The following is an 18,881-nucleotide window of genomic DNA, read 5'->3' as shown; positions in this document are numbered from 1 at the left end:
CCATTTGTCACAACTTCCTGTTCAGTGACCTTTGGGAAAACAACAGGGGAATTAAGAACTTTAAGTATTCTCTTTAGGCTTGCCCTTCCTTGAACATGCAAATCAGAGGCGCCTTCTCAAAAGGCATAAAGACATCCTTGTAAATCCAACAGAATCTGTGTGTCTCAGCTCTCTTCAATGGCCTAATATGTGACAAAAGGAACCAAATCCCTTTTTTAATTGATGGCTAATTGAAGAAAACCGTGTAATTTACTGACTCTTTTTGGCAACAACCTCAAACCTTGGTTGGAAAGAGCTGTTGACGGGTATCCTTGGTATGTTCATACACACAATGGCTCCTCCGCTTGCTGGATCTTGGCAGGTATCTTAACCATCCCTAGTGACACGACAACAAGGAGCCGTCTGACAGTACAAAAACACATAGGTCTGTTGCTGCATATCACAGCCCACACAGTTTATCATAATGCCAATCCCATTATTGAAGATCACTTTGTTTTTATGTATAATCCTGATCAGCATTGGCACTATTGATTGAGTTGTTAACAATATGGTTGGCCAGCTATGGTAAGATACGGTTGTCGTTTATTTCTTTTACAATATAGCAGATGAGGTTCAGACACATATTATGGATCCCTGTCTGCGATTTACTCGCATAGATGTTATTTTTTTTTTCTTCTCCCTCTATTATTCTCGCTCTCCAATGTCAAAATGAGTAGGATCATATATAACAAATTAAGTGCCGCTCACGTCGTAGGGCAACAGTGGGGCAGAACATGTCTGAGGCAAAGAGAAAAGAATCAATTATTTTTTTCATTGGAATGACAGGATTTTCAGACAGTTTCTCGGCCAGCTCCCCTTCATGCCCCTGACATCATAAGATGGATTTTGGTGGTTGCATGGTTTTTCACTCAGGAGTTAAGGAGTAAATACCGATCCCTATAGGCCCCGTCACACCATAACTTTCTGGTCAAAGTTCTCTGAACGTTCTAATCGTTCAATTTCGAGCGTTCTAGGGCGAGGTGGACACATGTGGCGTGTGACTAACGCATGACTAGGGTGGGACTGACGCATAACTAGCGAGGGACTTACGCATGAGGAGCGTGTAACAGCGACCAAGTAAGACACCTCTGAAAACTATTAGCGTGTGATGACGTGTCACTGGCGCGCGACAAACGATTAGTCAACGTTACACGAGCGTGTTGAGCGTGTGACTTACGTGTGTATAACGACAAAGTAGCGTTTTGCTGGCGTGTGGATTTTATGACCAAACGGGTATAAAACACTGGAAAATCAGTGGATTCAGTTGTTCTGAACAGTAAACATCATGCCGCCTAGACGACATAAGGGTGCGAGGGGGGCTTCTGCTACTAGCGAGTGATTTGTTCACTACAAAGCAAACGATGAATGACAACCAAGTAACGCTAGGGTAACGACTGACTAACGATAGCCAAACGTGTGCAACGTAAGTCAAACGTTCCACAAAAGTTCTTCAGCGTTATCCAACGGCTAAAATTAAACGTTGAAGAACGCTGGTCGCCATGAGAACTTTTGTGCATGTTCAAAAAAAATTTTTTGGACCAGCCATCTCCGCCGATCACCGCCGATTACCGACGATTACCAGCGTCACCAGCGTCCACACAACGCTCTTCTGGCGCTATACCAGCGCTATACCAGCGACCATGGACGATTACCAACGTTTCCTCTAACGACATAGAACGTCGACCAGAACGTTATGGTGTGACGGGGCCTTAAACCGTTTTATAAAGTCTCTTAGGGTTTTCTTTGTGTATTCGCATTGTCAATGTTCAGCTGTCAGAAGTTTTGGGAAAGCTCAATATTCTAGTAGACCGGGCTCTTCCATTGAAGCGGAATACTTTAAAAGATCAATGTTAAACCCCCATTTATGAGTACAGTCACCAACTGTATCACATAATGAATCTGAACACTAGATTTATTCATGTTGCAGCTTTCAGCGGCTCTGCTTACCCTGCACTGTGAGTTACATGGGTTGCTCCAGCCGAGCTAGCATTGCTCTCCTCGAGTGATGATTGGACAGGAAGGGCACACCCACACACTCCCATGCCCTCCGTCAGAGCCAGGACATAGAAGCCCATTCTATCTAATACGTGAAACCTTCTCCAGGCCTCTTGTTCACATGAAAAGCAAACCACAATCACATCCTTGCAGGAGGTCAGTAAACTGTGACTCCGCACTTCTGCCAGTTATTCAGCGTATGAATAGGAGCCCTCCGGGAGTCTTCAGACACATAATTCAGAGTGGCTTTTATTCTTCTCTCTGATAAGCCAAGATCCAGGTTGGAGATCTCCATTGTGTAAGGTCTCAAAGACATCGATAGATCTCAGGTAGATAGATTCCATCAGGTGTTTGGCCCAGTACAGAACAGACAGAGCCCCTAAAAATGCAGTGTCCATACTGTATTGTAAGACCAAATGTGGAATGTAGAACTGTTAGACTGCTTGTGTTTCCCATTAAATCAAATAAAGTCTCATAATAAATAGGATATTTTGTTTTTTTGGGACTTGTACAGAGGGCAGAACACAACAACGAGTCTGAATACTCAAATCCTAAAGATACTAAAAACAATTCATAATGAATCTGTTTTTCCAATGCAGTGAATAGCTTTTCTTTGTTTTCTTCAAGCACTACAACTGTTAGCAACAACATTTGCCATTCTTTTTTGAAGGGAAAAGGAGACAATAGTTCCAAGACATCATTGTAAGCCTGTAATCAACAGAAAATTGGCATCAAACAATGCTGACTCTGAAGAACAAATCATTCACAAACTGCTTAAATTGGATATTTCATGTCCATTTTATCATTATCAATAAACCGAAGCATAGGCTTCTGTCACAAAGCAATGAACATATGAAAGGAACAAATTCTCTCAAAGCCCCCCAGTTAACAGGCCGTTTAATGTATTCCGATCTCTTTGAAAATTTGTCATTTGTAGCATTTCAGTTTGTCGCTTGCAAATGCTGATAAGAGAATGTAAAAGCGAAGTTTGGTTCTCTTCCCAGTTTTTTTCCTTCTCAACCAGCCTCCATTTTAATGATTCACAATTTCTCTCTGTCTGGAAACCATTTTATGGCAGATTTTGGTGTTCGGTTTTTGTCTTGCTCAAGCGATAACGGATGCATGTCATTTTGATACTTTTCCCAATCAAAGCTCTTCAAAAGAATCTTTGATTGCAGTTTGGAATAAAAAGAAATGTTTTATGGATGCACAGAGTTGGTCTACTTTCTACTGATTTTGTTCCCTTTGTTCAGCAGAAAGAATTCTATGATTGGATAAAGATTACCTATCACACACAAACACACACACACACAGTCTCTCCAACTATCTATTTCTATCTCCATCCCTCTCTTCCTACTCTGTCAAAACTAGCAATCAGTGCCTGACATGCATTTGTGATCTGACATTCCTTTCAAATGATGGCAAGCCACACTAAAACCCTTTTTCAGCCATACAGCATGGATGTAGAAATCTTCTGATACAGAACTCGAGCATATCGAGCACTATTTTATACCTGAAACTGATAATGCTGTATGAGTCACGGACCTATTGGCGATCAGGAACACCGTGTGTCAATCGACATATCATTCTAGAAACAGTGAGAGACTCAGCATTGGTATTAGCTGTTTTCAGCTGCTGAAAGTGACTCACCTTTATCTTCAGAATGTCACAACAGGAAGTGCCGGCCAGCTGGCATCTCTCACAGAAGTGTGCAAACCCCCGGCCTGTCAGACAACCTCCAACGCCCGAGAGTCCCTTTCACATGGCTCTCAGGGGGCTTGGAATAACACAAGAATAAATCCTATCTGCTGGAAGAACTAGATTACGGCAGTCAAACAGCTGAGAGAATGATATCGTGAGGGGAGAATGTGTGTGCGAGAGTGTCTGGCGGCAAGATATATCTGAAACAAATAAAAGCTGTGGATGGTTTTCTTTCTCCCCCCCCCCCCCTGTCTGCATCTACCTGAGCTCTTACAGTATATTGCTCATGCTTATTGGTCAGGCTGAGGCAATCTTGGCTCCAGATCAGCTCTTCATGCTGATGTTTAAGGAGCGAAGGTTTATGATGAGGTCGCAGGCAGGTGGTTGTCTGACCCCCGTGATGATCTCAATTCATTGGTCACCACACAAGTCAGCACTGGTCCGCATGAGAGGGCAAGAAAGCGAAAGGTGTATTTTTGATAAGCTAAGGCTAATGTATTTAGCTAAAAACAGAAAGAACACCTTTTCAAAAGGTGGGAATGGCTTGGCCAAGACAAGACAGCCCTACAACATCCAGAGCCTTAAGGAACTCCGGGCGGACCTCATCCACCCCAGGGGCCTTGCCACCGCGGAGCTTTTCAACCACCTCGGCGACCTCAGCCCCAGAGATAGAAGGGCCCCCCCCAATGTCCCCAGACTCTGCCTCCACGTCGGAACGCGTGTTGGTGGGATTAAGGAGGTCTTCAAAGTATTCCTTCCACCGATCCAGGACGTCCCCCATCGAGGTCAGCAGCGCACCATCCCCACCATATACAGCGTTGACAGTGCACTGCTTCCCCCTCCTGAGTCGCCGGATGGTGGTCCAGAACCTTTTCGAAGCCGTTCGGAAGTCATTCTCCATGGCCTCGCCGAACTCCTCCCACGCCCGGGTTTTTGCCTCCGCGACCGCCAAAGCCGCATTCCGCTTGGCCTGCCGGTACACATCAGCTGCCTCTGGAGTCCTACCAGCCAACAAAGTCCGATAGGCCTCCTTCTTCAGCTTGACGGCTTCCCTCACCTCCGGCGTCCACCACCGAGTCCGAGGGTTACCGCCGCGACATGCACCGACCGCCTTGCGTCCGCAGCTCCGGTCAGCCGCCTCAACAATGGAGGCCCGGAACATGGCCCATTCAGACTCAATGTCCCCGGCCTCCCCCGAGACATGGTCGAAGCTCTCCCGGAGGTGGGAGTTGAAGCTCCTTCTGACAGGGGATTCTGCCAGCCGTTCCCAGCAGACCCTCACATTACGTTTGGGCCTTCCAGGCCTGACCGGCGTCTTCCCCCACCATCGTAGCCAACTCACCACCAGGTGGTGATCAGTTGACAGCTCCGCCCCTCTCCTCACCCGAGTGTCCAAGACATTCGGCCTCAGATCCGACGACACGACTACAAAGTCTATCATCGAACTGAGACCTCGGGTGTCCTGGTGCCAAGTGCACATATGAACACCCTTATGCTTGAACATGGTGTTCGTTATGGACAAGCCGTGTCTAGCACAGAAGTCCAACAACAAAACACCGCTCGGGTTCAGATTGGGGGGGCCGTTCCTCCCAATCACGCCCCTCCAGGTCTCACTGTCATTGCCCACATGAGCATTGAAGTCCCCCAGGAGGACGAGGGAATCTCCGGGAGGAGCGCTTTCCAGCACCCCTCCCAGAGACTCCAAAAAGGGTGGGTACTCTGCACTGCCATTTGGTGCATAAGCACAAACAACAGTGAGGACCCGTCCCCCCACCCGAAGGCGGAGGGAGGCTACCCTCTCGTCCACCGGGGTGAACCCCAACGTACAGGCACCGAACCGAGGGGAAACAAGTATTCCCACCTCAGCTCGACGCCTCTCACCGAGGGCAACTCCAGAGTGGAAGAGAGTCCAGCCCCTCTCAAGGAGACTGGTTCCGGAGCCGATGCTGTGCGTCGAGGCGAGGCCGACTATATCTAGCCGGAACTTCTCTACCTCGCGCACCAGCTCCGGCTCCTTTCCCGCCAGCGAGGTGACGTTCCACGTCCCTAGAGCTAGCTTCTGCAGCTCTAGGGAGCTGTCTCGCACTGCACCCGACCCCCATGACCCCTCCTGCGGATGGTGAGCCCACTGGAAGGGGGTCCCACGTTGTCTCTTCGGGCTGTGCCTGACCGGGCCCCATGGGAAAAGGCCCGGCCACCAGGCGCTCGCCATCGAGCCCCACCCCCGGGCCTGGCTCCAGGGGGGGGCCCCGGTGACCCGCTTCCGGGCAGGGGCAACTGAGAACCATTGTTAGTTTTCTTCATGGTAGTTTTTGAGCCACGCTTTGTCTGATCCTTCGCCTGGAACCTGTTTGCCTTGGGTGACCCTACCAGGGGCATAAAGCCCCCGACAACATAGCTTCCAGGATCATTAGGACACGCAAACCCCTCCACCGCGGTAAGGTGGTGACTCAGGGAGGGGCCACTCAGGGTCGTGGTTGGCATGACTCTGCAACATCGCGTGGACATCAGGGACAGTGCCTCTGGACTGGCAGACCGGGGTGGTGGTTCCCCTCTTTAAAAAGGGGGACCGGAGGGTGTGCTCCAACTTTAGGGGGATCACACTCCTCAGCCTCCCTGGGAAAGTCTATTTAGGGGTGCTGGAGAGGAGGGTCCGTCGGATTGTCGAACCTTGGATTCAGGAGGAGCAATGTGGTTTTCGTCCTGGCCGTGGAACTGTGGACCAGCTCTATACCCTCGGCAGGGTTCTGGAGGGTGCATGGGAGTTCGCCCAACCAGTCTACACATGTTTTGTGGATTTGGAAAAGGCGTTCGACCGTGTCCCTCGGGGGCTCATGTGGGGGGTGCTCCGGGAGTACGGGGTACTGGACTCCCTGATCGGGGCTGTTCGGTCCCTGTACGACCGGTGCCAGAGTTTGGTCCGCATTGACGGTAGTAAGTCGAACTTGTTCCCGGTGAGGGTTGGACTCCGCCAGGGCTGCCCTTTGTCACCGATTCTGTTCATAACTTATATGGACAGAATTTCTAGGCGCAGCCAGGGCGTTGAGGGGGTCCGGTTTGGGGACCTCAGGATCGGGTCGCTGCTTTTTGTGGATGATGTGGTCCTGTTGGCTTCATCGGGCCGTGACCTCCAGCTCTCACTGGAGCGGTTCGCAACCGAATGCGAAGCGGCTGGGATGGGAATCAGCACCTCCAAATCTGAGGCCATGGTTATCGACCGGAAAAAGGTGGAGTGCAATCTCCGGGTCGGGGAGGAGATCTTGTCCCAAGCGGAGGAGTTCAAGTATCTCGGGGTCTTGTTCACGAGTGAGGGAAGGATGGAGCGCGAGATCGACAGGCGGATCGGTGCGGCGTCCGCAGTGATGCGGGCTCTGCATCGGTCCATTGTGGTGAAGAAGGAGCTGAGTCGAAAGGCGAAGCTCTCTATTTACCAGTCGATCTACGTTCCTACCCTCACCTATGGTCACGAACTGTGGGTAGTGACCGAAAGAACGAGATCGCGAATACAAGCGGCCGAAATGAGTTTTCTCCGCAGGGTGTCCGGGCTCTCCCTTAGAGATAGGGTGAGAAGCTCGGTCATCCGGGAGGGGCTCAGAGTAGAACCGCTGCTCCTCCGCGTCGAGAGGGGCCAGTTGAGGTGGCTCGGGCATCTGATAAGGATGCCTCCTGGACGCCTCCCTGGTGAGGTGTTCTGGGCACGTCCCACTGGGAAGAGGCCCCGGGGAAGACCCAGGACACGCTGGAGGGACTATGTCTCTCGGCTGGCCTGGGAACGCCTCGGGGTCCCCCAGGAAGAGCTGGTGGAAGTGGCCGAGGAGAGGAAAGTCTGGGCCTCCCTGCTTAGGTTGCTGCCCCCGCGACCCGACCCCCGGACAAGCGGAAGATGATGGATGGGAATGGCTTGGCTTTGGTTTCAATATTCAGTTTGAATACAGATGCTATTCAACCTGCTTTATAATCTTCCAATGCTTTACACAACCCATTAATACAGCACAGACTCTCAAACAGGTTGAAGGAAGTGTGTGTTTGAACAAAGCCTTGTTCCCTCTGTCCCTGAAGAGGATGCCTTCTAAGTCTCTCATGCATGTTGAAAACATGAATGTCAAGCTAGGCGGTTTCCCCCTTTACAGTCTTCAGCCCTAACCCACACTGGGTTCCAAAGGTAGATTTGACGCAGCCTTAATTAATGGTTTGATAACTGTCGAGGCGTTAACATGGGCACAGGGACAGGCGTGAATTCCAATTCCGAGTGCGAAAGCGGAGCAAAACTGCTGCATGGGTATTATGCTGTGAAGTGATTTTTTTCAGTCTCTGGTTCTCTCAGTGACTCGCACAAAGAGCTCTCTCAGGGGTCGTGTGTCTTATTTTTGGCTCCCTCTTATATTGATCACCTACCAGTTGTCAGTGGAGATTAGGCCTGATTGCAAGATGAAAGTCAAGCGATAAAATCATACAGATTAATGCATATAGGCGGTCTGTATAGAATGTAAATCATTAGGAAGGTTTAGGCAGGGATAAAGATATGGAAGTAATTTACTTCTACCGTAGGTGCTTTACAGATGCATCAAATTTTTTTTTTTTTTATATAAAAATGTGCACTGAACAGGTACTCACGTTTGTCTATCCCAGCTCACTTGTGATTGTGTGGCAAAAGAGCTCATTCTACAAGGAGTTATTCATTGTGAAAAAGAATAGCCAAGACAACAACAAACTTAATTCCACAGAATGTGAAATGGAGGCTTTAGTCTATTCTGAAATAGAGTTGGTTGCGTCACGTATTAGTTGTGGGGTCACAACTGTCGGAAGCATCCCGAAGGATGAGCATGTTCTGCTACTGTGGGTGACAATGTGATTCCAATCTGATGAAGCCCAGTTCCGAAATGAATTCACGCATCTGCAGAAGACGACAGGGATGGTGATTGCACTCCGAACCTCCGTGTTCAATCGGCAGAGGAAGCTGTGTTCCCAGCCTTCGGTCATTAGCGGAAACAGTGTATCTGCGTTCTCTCCAGCTATGGGCAAGGGCACATAATGAAGAAGCAGGACAATTACATTCTTAATGAATGCTGCAAGAAGGTATTAAAATTTAAATAGAGCCATGTGTGCTGGAAGGAGAGCAGAATCATGGCGAGGAGGAGGAAATAACCAGCAGTGGAAATAGCAACTACATTACATTTAGTCATTTAGCAGACGCTCTTATCCAGAGCGACTTACAGTAAGTACAGCGTGAAGTGCCTTGCCAAAGTACACATCATTTGACATGGCCGGGAATCGAACCAGCGTCCTTCTGATTACTAGCCCGATTCTCTAACCGCTCAGCCAGCTGACTCTCATAACCAATTAAGTATGAGCTTACATTCCAAACTAGAGATGGAGTAGCGTAAGACAAGAAGAACACAACACACATTCATAAACACACACACACACAACAAACAAATACACAGACACACAATGTCATAAATAACAACACGTAGCCTTGTTTATTCTCCGTATATAGACATTTACATTACATGTATGCATTTAGAAGATGCTTTTATCCAAAGCGACTTCCAAGAGAGAGTTTACAAAAGTGCATAGGTCACTGATCATAACAACGAGATAGCCCCAACATTGCGGGTAGCCAAACATGATGCATACATTGTTAAAACCAAATAAGTCCCAAAGTGAAGAACACTAAGAGCATGTAGTTAGACAAGTTACAATTAAACAGCAAGAACCTCAAAAGTGCAAGAGTGTACCTGTGAAAAAAAACACAAAAAAAAAAACAAAGCAAGCAACAATAATATATTTCACGGCGAGTATAGTTTTAAGACAATTACAACAAACCAACAAAAGCAACAAGTCTCTCAGTAAGAGACATATAGCATATTTAACACAAATCTCAAGGACGCTCTTGTCTCGGATGATCATGACCGAATGCCACGGTGTCAGGAATCAATTGGCTTCTCCCATAGACAAGCACAGCAGCCGCGTAGCTGCTGTGGCCTCAGTCATGAATCTGAGCTAACCTAGGCACGGGGTAAAAAACGCCTGTTGTCCACCAGAGAGATACCAAAGTCTGATTCCGTTACCATGGGGATAGCTTACAGCCTAAAAAGAGTTATGGTCCATTATCGCATACAGGTAAGGAAAGTATGTTCGATGGGTAAGGCATGGTAGACTTCACTGAATTGGATACTTACATTCAGTTAGTGTTGATATGGAATGGATTGTCTGTACTCTTAAGAGTTCTATGTTTATATTTGTAAAACAAGAATGAATGTGGAGAAGATGTATCTGGACCATTACCACCCTATATTTAAACTGAAAAATGTGTTGGATCTGGGATCACTGAGTGCTCCCTACGTGGATGTGCTGGGCATTTTTTCAAATGGGAACAATCTCTCTCTCTCTCTTATTTTCACTGGCACAGAAAAGTCCAGGACTTCATGTTAAGTTGCCTTTTTATCAGTTTGATACCATAACTCATCTCCCAAAGGAATGGATTACTTAACAGCCTTTTATGAAGTCGCGGCCGGGATGTCACTTGGAATGAGAACGTTTCCTCCCCTGCATATTTCAGAGAGAGAGAGAGACAGAGAGACAGAGAGAGAGAGAGAGAGAGAGAGAGAGAGAGAGAGAGAGAGAGAGAGAGAGAGAGAGAGAGAGAGAGAGGAGTTCTGAAAATAGGACTGTTTCACAGGAGCAAAAAAGGTTGTCTTTTAATGGATCACGTCTGCTTATGTCAACCTTTTACCAACAATCCGTAGGACCTGAACTGAAATGATGTATGTGGAGAAGATGGGGACAAGGAGCTTATTCTGACAGTAGGCTGGGGTGATTGACTGACAGGTTGGGGTTGTTGAATCCTTTTTCAGCACAGTCTTACCTGGATACTTAATGTTAGGCTCAGAGCCACCACAGAGATGGGATTTTTTTCCTCACCTAACATTTTCTAGCTGGAAAAACAAATAATGACCAAATTGTATCACAAGGGTTGGGGGGTCATTTTGTCCACCCAGTAACAGTGATAAGAGCTTGCCCTTACATCGTTCCCATGGAAACAGTGGTACAGGGATACTTGTGGTGTAGTGGGTATCAGAATAGATAGTCAATAAGTTATCCACTGGTGACACCACAACCTTTACCATCGTTATTGCCATCAAAATGAGCGTCTGGTAGTTTCTTCTTGGTAGTGTAAGTTGAATTTGTTACTTCTTTGTTCTAAAGGTGCAGACACAGGCACTTGCACAAACATGCACGTGATGACGCATGCATGCAACCAGTCAAACCAACACGCTTTTTTTCTTTCTTCTCCATTTACTTTTCATATACTATGTAAAAGATCACCACCATCATGCACCACCCTGTGTTCTATAACGCCTCCACACTAATCCCATAACAAAGTTGTTCTGTACTCACAAGACTTTGTTTGGAATATCTCTGTCTATGTTTCCCCCCCCCCCCCCCCCCCCCGTGCATTCTGGCTGGCAAAGAGGAAGAGCCATCTGTTTGGACAGGGAGGTCATCCTTTTGCTGATTATGCCTTTGCTTTTGGGGACTAAGTGCTCTCAGTTTCCCTGGCTCGCTCCTTTTGAAATGTGTCCTTAGACACATCAAACAGGCGGACAAATTAGCATAAGTTTCATCATTCAAATGTTATGCTAACGGATGTCAAAATAGCCAGAAATTCATACCATACACATTTGTGTATTTTTTCGTGAATGGAAACAGGAACACTATGTGTATTGAAATCCATTAGAAATGTGTTTGGTTGCAAAAAAAACAAAACCGATTGAGACATATCACCTTGTGTGGCACTAAAATGACAACAAAAAATGTGTTGACAAAAAGGCACAGTTTTCCTTTTTCACATAGTGCTTGTCAGAAACTATGCTTGTCATAACTGAACCATTTGAAGGAACCATGCACACAGATGTGCTGCATTAGCAACCAAAAGCCCATGGTTGACTTTGAATGCCTTTTAGTGCATGCTATGGCTTATTGCTCACAGTAAAGTGTGATAAGTTACACAAGAAGGAGAAAAGGATATTCAGCAGTGTCTCTGACAGCTTTTACTGTACTGTACATTAAGCCAAAACAGATATTGAATTTTGGCTATAAATAACAGTAACTTTTTCAAGTTGCTTTCCATGAATAATAACAAGACCTACAGTAAGCTCAAAAAAATTAATTAAAAAATTGCCATGAGAGTTTGCATAGACTTTAGAACTGTTTAGCTTTTTTTAATTTTCCGTTATGTGTCCCACTGTAAGACCCCTTGTTGTAAAATTACAACGTCACCTTTAGCTCCCCAAAAAACACATTATCATTTATTTATTTTTGAAAGATTACATTTCCATAGCCATTGGGTCTTATTGTCTTGCCTTGCAATGCCATTGGATACTAAATATGTATATAGTACGTTCTAATGGTGGAATCAACTCCCCACCTCCATCACAGACACTGACTGTCTCTCCACCTTCAAGAAAAGGCTAAAGACGCACTTGTTCCGGGAGTACAACGCTACTTAGGAATGATTGGCTGGATCTGATGTTTCCTCCAGGATCACAATGACTCTTATTGAGAGACTTGTTGCTCTTGTTGGTTAGTTGTAACTGACTTAAAACTATTGTACTCACTGTGAAATATATTTTTGTTGCTTTTTTTCCCACAGGTACACCATTGCACTTTTTGAGGTTCATGTTGTTTAATTGTAACTTGTTTAACTACATGCTCTTATGGTTCTTCCCTTTGGGACTTATTTGGTTTTCACAATGTATGCTTCATGTTTTGGCTACCCGCAATGTTTGGGGCTATCTCGTTGTTATGATCAGTGACCTATGCACTTTTGTAAAGCTCTCTCTTGGAAGTCGCTTTGGATAAAAGCGTCTGCTAAATGCATAAATGTAATGTAAGTGTAATATAGATCTGGCCATAAGGCCATGAACTCATTCCACCAGCAAACTTTCCTAGAACCGAATCTCCTTGTTTCATTTGACTCAATATATCAACATTGAAGTAAGTTAAATTCCATGAAATATTTTTTTTGGTGATTGTTAGAATAGCTATGTAGTTAATGTAAAAACTAAGTTATTTAGTTTAGACCAGATTTGAATAATTGTAAATCAATGTTATTTCTATGTTAGCAGTGACATATAGTCAACTGTTTTTTTTTATCTGGACTTTGTTTGTTTGCCCAAATATCTGCTTGTTGCACAAGGCAGATACTGTTTGTGGAATGCTTTGGAGGATGATTGTTCAGGGACAAGTGTAACTGTTTTGGAATGTGGGGGTTGCATGTATTGTTCAGGGACAAGTGTGAATGTTCTGCAATATGGGGATGTAAGAGGTGTGGGGGGTTGTATTTTCCTTTTAGAATGTTAAGTAGAAAGCACATTAGGCTAGACAGACAGTTGTTTTGTGTATTTGTTCTGACAGTTTGAGAGCAAATGCTGAAATTCTGCTCCCAACTAGGCCCAACATTGCAATATTACGTTTCCCTAAAAACTTACAAAAACATATTTTTTTAATTAATCCTTCATTATCTGCATCAGAGGACTCCTACAACATCATCTGACTTACAAAAAAATATGTTGACATTGTTTCTATATTTGGGTCTGACAGGGTTAATGAAACCAGAGTTCGGCAGAGGACTATGTGCTCTTCAACAAATGTACAAAAGACAAACCTGTTGTTAAAAATATATGGGGAAAGTTTCCTGTTCTGAAGCTATGACCTAGGGATTAAAAGACACTTGCGAATTTTATGTACAGCATGTTTTGAAATGGACATTTTGTTCTGGGTAATCGAGAACCTTCAGCACTACAGTTCTCTGAAGTACTGTAATTAAGAATTCTAATTCAAAAGGCTTAAGACACAAAGTCCTGGAGAAGCGTTGCGACATGCAGTAAGCCTAAAATGGACCCTATTTACAGAAGAATATGTGTCCTTTAATCTTTTGATTAGAGTATGTTGCATTAAAAAAGATGACACACTGCAGAGACCTCTACAATGTCATCAACCATTGGAAGACACCAATGCACCATACACCACAGAAGTGAAAAATATGGATGAATAATATACTTTTTATTATGACTTGTGTTTTTGACAGGTATTTTTTACTTCCCACATATCCCCAACACAAGCCCAATCACTAACTTCCTCTGTGGTAAAACAGTAAGCCGATTTGAGGGCAAGCCCTATTCCAAAAATGTGTATTTGTCTTGAGCCCAAGAGCCAGCAGTCAAGCAGAGATATCTCACTCTGCCTCTCCTGAACGCCATGTTAATATATTTTCCTCGCTCAGACACGGGCCTCTTTGAACAGATTCCCAGCTATGTTTGAGGAGCGAAGCAGAGAAATACTACTTTTGGCAAATCCGCTCGTTGCTGGGTAAGCTAAAGCTTTCCAGTCCACTAGGTTCCAATTGAATCCAGTAGAGATTGCTCTCCACCAAAGCTTTATCACTATCGAACAGCAACCAAATGACACAATCAACAACGACAGTGCTTCCCTAAAAAAAATCACATCGGAATTTACATAACTGGCAGCAGACCACAATTGTTTCTAAATGGTGGGTGTTCACATATTAAAACACGTAAAAACTGTTAAAGGAATACAGAGTGAAAGAAAGGTACCCTTGATAAATAAGGGGGTGTCTGTGTGCACTGTTTGAGATGGCAGAATGAGTAGATGTGTTGAATGCGTGGAAGTACGGTTCAGAGATTACTCTCTAAAGCACCTTCCAAACAATTAACAAATATATATTTTGGCCCATGAAGACTCCTCCTCGTGTTTTAAGATCTTAATATAGCCTACACTGTGGACTGAATGAATATTGCCACATTTCAGATTTGCAGGAGAAAGTATGTGATCAGCCATTGGAAAATAATATGTTCTAAATGGCCGTAATTTTCTATCGGTGGCTGTAGGCTTTTCTGAATCTGTGCTTCATTGCTCTCTTCTATGTCAGTCAGTACTTGGTAGGTTACTGCACACTGCAGCCCACAAAACCAAAATGGACAAATAAGCAACAAAAAGCTTCAGATGTTGGAGAGATTTAGTTGAAACTATGTTAAAATACAAAGAACTGTACTGCTTATACCTTTAGAGGGAAAATCATGCTAATAGTCAATATCAAACTGAGCATACCTACGTTCCCAGGGTCCTAAGTTCCTATGGACATATGTTCCCAGAGTCCAATGATCCCCAGTTTAATATTCTGTTACGGTAAGGCATATTAACCCTTCTATTGTCTTCATGTTCAATTTGACCCATTTCAAGTAAAAAATATATCCTTTCAATATGATTTGTGAGAAGTATATTTAAATACAAATACGTATATAATATACTTATTTTTTAGTTATTGATGTAGCAATGGGGAGAAATGACATGGATTTCATTGTCGTTCAGCCAAGGTTGGCCTTTTAGTCTAAATCCTATTAAGGAGTAACAGAGCATTCTCCTGTCTGTCATCATATTATATAATAATAATAATGATATAAAAATAAGTATATATATATATAGTTTTTTTTGTTGTTGTTTCAAAACAATTGTTTAAGTCTAACTCGAACCCATCTTTTTCAGGTTCCCATTATGTGCTATATAGAACTGGGGAACATTAGATTCTCGAAACTGTGGAATGACTCCAAATCAATCATCACACAAGTAATTCATATCTGTCTTCTCCAATCCTTTGAAATGAAAAGAAAAAACATGACTTTTTGAAATTGTTCAAGAGCTGCTCCTGCACCAAGTGTGTTCTTTCTGTGATAATTGCTAGTTGGTCCAATTAAACTCTAGAGCATAATAAATTATGTCTGCTATCAGTTCACCATGCTTGTGCTCATTGACGAGTACATAGAAACCTTACATTTCACATTCACAAGGGAAAAAGCCTCCTTTCAGGGACTCAGCAGCTATTATGCAAATTAAACAGAAATCTAAACGTCAGACTTTTTATTTTCTGGTGGAGCGTGTTGAAAGCGATCAAGCAAAGATGCAAACGCATAGAGTTGACATGGTAAACAAACGTGTTGACATGGCAAACAAACTTGCGGGGCATGCGGGTAAAAACCTCAACACATGCTCCCCAAACCCCACTAAGCCCCGTTCATATACCTTTACTGTTGTCCCAGGTTTGGTCAAAAATCCCTTAGCTTGGGGAGTCTTTAAATTAATCTAATCAAGCATGCAATCAAGCTATGAGGAGATCATTTGGATTTAATAACATTGTTAAAGTAGTCTTTCATTCTCAATGTGGTTACCTTGATAGAATACATTTTGACCTCGGATGTAATGCTATGTTTGTCTGATGCTTACTTCCTTTCTGTGAGAGTTGGCCTTGCACTGTGGACGCAACTGCTGAGCCTTTGGCTATTGTACTGCACCTGTTCTGCAGAATATGAACCGTAGAGTTCCCCTAAGGTATTTGAAGATGTCGAGAAGAAAATGGGCAAAAAGTAACACTCGCTGGCTAATTGCTAGGCGAATGCTTATTACAAAATGCTAATGTACTCAAAACACGTTTTGTTGTTGTTATTATTTGCTCTTCGCAGAGTGTCTGTTGCCTCAGTTGGGGGATTAATGTCGGATTTTGTTCAAGAACATTTTGCCTTTGCACTGTGATGACAAACCACCAATTATTCCATGGCTGCTGGACAATTTCAAACTTCGACATCTTTCAAAACAGCAGAGGACCTTTTGCAGCTGCACTTCTACCTTGTTTTCTGTCTTCACTGTGGACCAGCTACCTCTTTACCTGAATGAATAACATAGAAGCACTGTCAAATCCAGTTTGAGCTAAACCAGGGTTGTATTTAACCATTTACAGACCCAAAGGATATGAATGAAATAAAATAAATATATATAATTTCACCATGATTCACCTTCAGACACAGATTGACATTTAGACTAATTAAAACCATGTCCTTTGCGTCTATTTAAAGGTCAAATGTTTGTCATATTTAGAGTGATGTGATGAGTTTCTCCCATTTCCCATGACTTGGTAAACATAGATCACACTAATGCAAATAGTGTAGGAGTAGGAGTCAGATGGCTGAGAGGAGTCAGATGGCTGAGAGGAGTCAGATGGCTGAGAGGAGTCAGATGGCTGAGCGGTTAGGGAATCGGGCTAGTAATCCGAAGGTTGCCAGTTCGATTCCCGGTCATGCTAACTGACGTTGTGTCCTTGGGCAAGGCACTTCACCCTACTTGCCTCAGGGGAATGTCCCTGTACTTACTGTAAGTCGCTCTGGATAAGAGCGTCTGCTAAATGACTAAATGTAAATGTAAATAGACAGAACATATCAATGCTTTATTGCATTTTACACACGGGAGCTGAAGCACTGGTTGTCAAAGAAAAGCGATTTATTAGGAAATAATAAACTGACCATACATTTAAAAGGTTTCTGCGTCTTTGATTTGAAATATACAGTTTTAGGTTTTTATATTGGGAGTAATATAAGTTAGTGCATTAGTTGGTCTAGTTATTGATGTAGCAATGGGGAGAAATGTCAGGGATTTCATTGTCGTTCAGCCAAGGTTGGCCTTTTAGTCTAAATCCTATTAAGGAGTAACAGAGCATTCTCCTGTCTGTCATCAAGCCCAAATGTCAGGAGAAATTGGCACCTTTGCCCCAGAACAGAGAGAATTCAAATAAGGTGATCAAACATTTAGGCCCCAAAAACTTGACTTTGGGCTCATTGAGCTGATACTTAGGATTCTTGCAGTGTTCATCACTTGGCTGCTCGCCTCAACCCCAAGGCTGTACTGTATGAGTGTGAGTCAATGCCCAGAGAAGCCCACTACTATGGAGTGTGCCTTTAAATAGCATGTGCTATTTGCATGCATCATTTCTAATATTTCATATTACTCTCCTCATAATATATATATATAATATATATATATATTAACATAATATACATAATATATATATATATATATATATATATATTAACTCCTGCTCTTCAATGCTGTCAGTCCTTATACAGAAACACCGAGTTGCATGAAGTACACATTTCCATTCCATTTCCACACATCTACCATTGTGTGACCCATTTTCTCCTGATCAACCAGTCCTGACACCAACATGAAGACACATTGGACAACTCTGTCTTATTTCCACGTGTCACTGCGGTTGTGAGCCCTTAAAACAATGGATAAAGAGTTTGTAAATAACGCAAGGCATTGTGAAACTCTGACACCATCCTCAGAGGACCTTTTATACAGTTGGTTTGCAGTTGTTCCCCCCCGGCATTTTTCCGTGTTTTTTTAAATTGCCTCCCTTCATTGTCAGACTCAGGGAGGTAGCTCAGCAGTTTGAGCTGTATTCACTCAGGCCTATCTTAATTGAGATCTTTCACAGAGCCCTGTAGAAAGTATTGAATCACATCTCTCTTTGGCAGTCAATTCCTTCTCAAAACAAGGCCCGGCCAATAATTAATCCAAACCCATGAAAGACAGAAGGATTTAAATGTAGTTTGGCTCTTCGATTGTTTGATCTGTTCGGTAAATGGTTGATGCACCCCTGTTGACCCCATTGGAACCCTCTGAGTTCATGTGTGGAAAGACGTATGTGTCTGGGAGGAGAGCCCCCCAAAATCCCCCCAAATAGCTACGTCTGAAATCTGGCACAGGCAGCCTGTCGATCTGTTTGTTCAGTGGCTCCCTCCTTGTTTGCATCATTAACCCCTGAGGAACGGGTCTTCATGTCAAAGCATGCAAAACATCCATTCATTGTCATTCATGGGACAGAAAACGAACGGGGAAAGCTGTGGCACGGCGGGGTGCATATATTATCAACATGAATGTACGCCACGGTGTGGTAGCCTGCCAGTCAGAGGAGACGTGTCAGTCCCGTACCACATAGATGTCAGCTTGACCCTGTGGTGAGGATGGGGCTCATCTCCTGGGTTGCCGGCTGACGCGGCAGCCCGCCTGAAGACGCACCACTGTCTATCTCCTATCCGTCTGTCACTTTTGCCTTTCATTATTCATGTTGTTCATATCCTTCCCTCCTAGAGCATGGCTGTTGGACCTTTATCTTCTTTCTCACTGTTTCTACAGCCCTCCCTACCTCTCTTATGAAGCTTTAATTCGAATGAAATGGATGTGAACATATTAAAGCTATTATTGCAATCATTCTCTAACTTTGTTTTTCATTT

Source organism: Osmerus eperlanus, chromosome 18 (genome assembly GCF_963692335.1).
Source record: "Osmerus eperlanus chromosome 18, fOsmEpe2.1, whole genome shotgun sequence".
Classification (NCBI taxonomy): domain Eukaryota; kingdom Metazoa; phylum Chordata; class Actinopteri; order Osmeriformes; family Osmeridae; genus Osmerus; species Osmerus eperlanus.
This window is presented reverse-complemented; position numbering follows the sequence as displayed.